The following is a 4,822-nucleotide window of genomic DNA, read 5'->3' on the forward strand; positions in this document are numbered from 1 at the left end:
ATATTCTCCTTTGTCCTCCTCTTACTGTTAATGTATTTATAAAAGAGTTTCTTATTCCTTTTCACCCCAGCGGCCAGGTTAAATTTAAGCTGGGCTTTTGCCTTTCTGATTTCACCTCTACACATCGTAACGACTTCCTTGTATTCATTCTGAGTTGCCTGTCCCTCTTTCCACAGGCAGTAGATTCTCTTTTTCTCCCGGAATATAACTCATGGCTCATCAGTACATGTCTTAAACTGTGACCTGTGACCTGTAGGAAGCTGCATCAAAAACTGGAGATAGCTAATCTCAACAGGATAATCTCAGGTCAGGATGAGAAGCTATTGGTGTATGAAACTGGATTGTAAATCAACAGAGCAATATCTTTTTTTGTTTGTTTGTTTGTTTACAATAAATAAGGACATAACTATATTGATTTCTTTCTCATTTCTTGGAATTTAAAGGAACTGGTTCACAGGTACAGAAATACAAAGGAGGTAAAATAGATGAAAGACCAGTTTTAACACTTATTTAAGGTATTCATAGAGTCATAGAATTGATGCAGTGTTTAAGTTACTGTTCAATAGAGGTGACAAATGGTGTTTATGAAATGTGTAACTTTAGTTTGCCGTGGACAAGAGAGATGACTATGTTCACTTGCAGGATAGCTGAACGGAGAGACTTGGTTGCTGGTATGACAGTGTGTGAGATAGGAACATAATATCTAGTGGTGGCATTGTATGCTTCTGCTAGTGATGCAACTTGCCTTGTGTTCCTGAATTCAGGCTAAAAGTTGCCTCTGAATTGCTGGAAAGGATCTATTGCTTCGCAAGATTAAGAAGGTGAGCTTTGTCACTTGAGCTGTATATCCTACACTTTTTAAAAGAGATTCTAATTGAAAGCTAAGAATGCAAAAGACGAGAATTGAGGATGTCACTTGTGGCTTCCTGAAGTGTTAAGAACTCAACCTTTTTTTTAAGAGACATATTACATGAGCCTAGTAGTGTAAATTAATGCTGAAGTTGAAATCTTGCATGTGATGCAGTATATCTAGTGCTCATGTCATCAATTGGCAGAGAGATAGTGGTTTTTAATGAGTTTGCAGAGCATAATTTAAGGGAAGTGAAGTCAAATTGCTTCTAAATCACTGCATGGATCCTCTTCAGTCACAGAAGATCAGCCAGGAGAAAAATCCTTTGCTCAAATTTGTGTTCATGTGGAGTTCTCCTTATGTAAGCATGAGTATTATGAATACAAGTTGGTGGAGTTATACAATCTAGTAATTTCCATCTCTTGATGGACCAGATGGCAGATGTTTTTTTCTGATGTGCCCTTGAGGAAAACAAAAAATTGAGAGGAGGACCTCTTGGAAGCTAGTGTGGCAAGGGTCCGTGTGTGTGTGCGTGTGTTTGTGTGTGTGTGTGTATAGTGTATATGTATGTATGAATATATACAATGTTTAACTAGTGCATAGGCAGAATTCCACCTTATTGTAGTTAGGCTGAATTGAGGACACTGGCTGTAGTTTCTCAGGCTAGCATTGCTGGGATTTGTGATATCTTTAGAATGCTTTATTATGCCTTAATGAGCCTTACTGTGCTTTAATAATGCCTTATTAGTATCCAAGTGATTTAAGTCTGTTTATATTAAAAATACATTAAACATTAAAATTTTTTTTGGTCGTAAGATCTCATTTGCATTATTGTGGTTTGTGGATGGAGAAGCTGCAAGCTTGCCATGTTACTTCTTCCAACTGAGAAAGATTTCTGCTTGGTTGTTCCATCATCTTCATAGCCTGCATGGAACAATTAGTGTATTTTAAAGGGTGTGGAAGAATGTTGTCTCTTTATATAGCTTCTCCTTGGCAGTTTTGCTTTGTGGAAAGAATACAATTTGGAGTGAGACAAAAACCATTTTTATATGTTTTTGCTGTTTGCTATGTTCTGCTAATACCCAATTCTGTGTATATGTAGACAATTCAGTGCCAGGAAAAGGACTCAAACTTCTTTTATAAGAAGGACATAACAGTAGCTTTAATAAAATTCAAGTCTTGGCTGCTTTGCTTTATCCTCTTCCTTCATCTCTGACCCTACCAGCTTTATTTCTTGTTCTCATGCTAATAATTAATTTTGCAATTGCAGAGTAAACTACACTAGGAAGATGAGAATTGTGCAGCTTATCTGTGAAATTAAATTAGAAGTTACAGATATGTAGACAGAAGTTACATAAAGCTGGCATATGAGGTAACGGAGGAGAGAGGAGAAAAGAGATAGGATGATTCTCCACTTGGTAGAGAAAGAGAAGATAAAATACAGGTTATGTAGCAATCTGTGAGGCTCTACTCAGACTGGAGCTTAAGGTTAAAGAATTTAACAGTATGCAAGCTTATATGTGAGAGTTTTTGTAGACATATGGAAGTATATGCAGCTTGATTAGGAAGGAGGTGGGATGGGAGTTTTGAAGATACTTGCCAATAAAGAAAACTGATTTATGTTCTCTGTTCTGAAATCCTCCTGTTGTTCTATTTTTTCTTTTTTTTTATTTCATTTGAAAAGAATCTGGAAGGAAACTTTCCATGGTTGATGTCTCCTTGTCACAGTCTGTACTGTTTTTTGGATATATTTCACACAAAAATGGTTCTGTTGTTTTAGAAAACAATGCTGGGGCAAAAGAAACACTTTTTTTTTTTCCAATTTCAAGCTTGTTTCATTGAGCAGAGGTACTAAATATGTAGATGTTTTTGGATATGGTCTCTTTTTCACCTGTTTACTTGGGGCCAAGAAGAGGAAAAAACAAATTTGAGTTTTTTCCTTAGCTTCCAATGCTCAGTGTCCACATAGATGGCCTGTGGTACAAAAAGTCTGAAAGTTTAGACTGTTCATCACACGTTAATATTTCTGCTGTGTGCAGGCCAGTTCTTATTTTTACCATTTGTGCACAGATTGTATGTGGTAGGCATGGAAGGATGATTGACTGCCCTAAGAAAATGGAGGGCCTGAGATCTGTAGGCTTGGTGTTTGGGCAGTGTCACAGTACAATAGCTTACATTTACAAGCATGTGAAACTTGAACTCTCTGTTGATGTTACTTTTATTAATTTCTGTGTTGTCCTTCTATTGTCTCCTTATATTTGCATTAGAGATGTTCCATTTCTGGTTGGCAACAGTTCGTGGGATTGTCTGCAGGTACCATACGGATCACAGGCTATGAATCACCAAGCTATGGTACATTCAGCTTTGGAAATGGCATCTTAGAATCACAACACTATCTGCACTCTGCAGATATCTGTAAAGGCTTCCTAGCAAAGTTTCTCAACTTACTGTCTTTACTATTTTCCATAAAGGAAAATGTTCTATAACATTTACAAGCTTAATTTTTAGATGAAGTGGAAAGGCTGTGTGGTTTTGATCACCATTCGTGAACCAAGTGTTAATGGAGATTGAGGGTAGACTTGCAAAGCATGGCTTAAGGATAATGATGGATGAAAAATTGGATTTGAGCTGGAAATGTGTGCTTGCAGTCCAGTAAATCAATGGTACTCAGGACTCTGTAAAAAAGATTCATAGTCAGCAGAGTGAGGGAAGTAATTGTATGTGTTCTACTCTTTTGAAAGCCCCACCTGGACTACTGTATCCAGACCTGGGGCCCTCTGTACAAGAAGGATGTGGAGCTGTTAGATTGGGTCCAGAAGAGGGCCACAAAGATGACCAGAAGGCTGGGGCACCTCTGCTACACAGATTGCCTGAGAGAGCTGGGTTTGTATAGCTTGAAGAAGAGAATGCTGTAAAGAGACCTTACTGTGGCCTTCTGGAATAAAAAAGGAGCTTGGCTTATAAGAAAGACAGGTTTTTTTTTTTTTTTCACCGAAGCATGTAGTGGACAAGGACAATAGTTTTAAACTGAAAGAAAGTAGAACTAGATTGGTTATAAGAAGGAAATGTTTCACTATGAGGCACTCAACAGGTTGTGCAAAGGATGCACCTTAGCTGCAGGTGTTCAAGGCCTGATTGGATGGGGCCCTGGGCAGCCTGATCTGACAGTAGATATTTCTATCCCCGGTGGAGAGTTTGGTATTAGATGTTCTTTAAATATGCCCTCCAATTCAAGCCACTTCATGATTCTTAAGTGATTATATAAAATTCATTTAAATCAAACATTGGAACATACAGCCCATAGAGGTTGTGCTGCATTCACCTTTTGAGCTTTTCAGGTCGTGACTGGTTGAAGTCCTAAGCATGCTGGTATGACCTCAATGCTAATCTTGCTCTGAGTTGGGCCAAGAACCTCCAGAAGTCCCTTCCAATCTGATTGTTCCAGCATCTCAACTGCCATATGCCTTGCTTTTTGTGGTGGAGAGAGAACTTACAAGAAGGTTCATCCTTAGTTTCTATATCGCAAATTCCAGAATCATGTAAAGAGTTGGATGACAGGTCTTATTGAAAAATGTGTGACATATGCTGTAAAGTGAAAGAAAGAATCTGAATAGCATGTAAGGTAAATGTCCTCTGCATCTCATTATTATTTAGTATAAAATTGTACAGGCTCCTTCAGATGATATGAATGCAATTCTTCTGTTAGAAAATCAGGGTTATCTGTCATGGAATCTTCTTCCATGTGGCTGTGTGAAGTTGTTAGACCATTCTGGTGGTTGTAGAACGAAGCATATGTGCAAGCTGGTGCTTGCTGTCTCCTTTTTCTGCCCTGGGTTGACTCCTACCTAAGTGTCATTTTCTTTAATGTTCTCTGACTGGATTGCCAAGATGGGCTCACTTAATTTGTGGTGTACTTTAAGTTCAGCCAGTAACAGTGATGATTGGGATGAAGGGGGGAGGAGGGGGGAGGGA

This window comes from Meleagris gallopavo, chromosome Z (genome assembly GCF_000146605.3).
Source record: "Meleagris gallopavo isolate NT-WF06-2002-E0010 breed Aviagen turkey brand Nicholas breeding stock chromosome Z, Turkey_5.1, whole genome shotgun sequence".
NCBI lineage: Eukaryota > Metazoa > Chordata > Aves > Galliformes > Phasianidae > Meleagris > Meleagris gallopavo.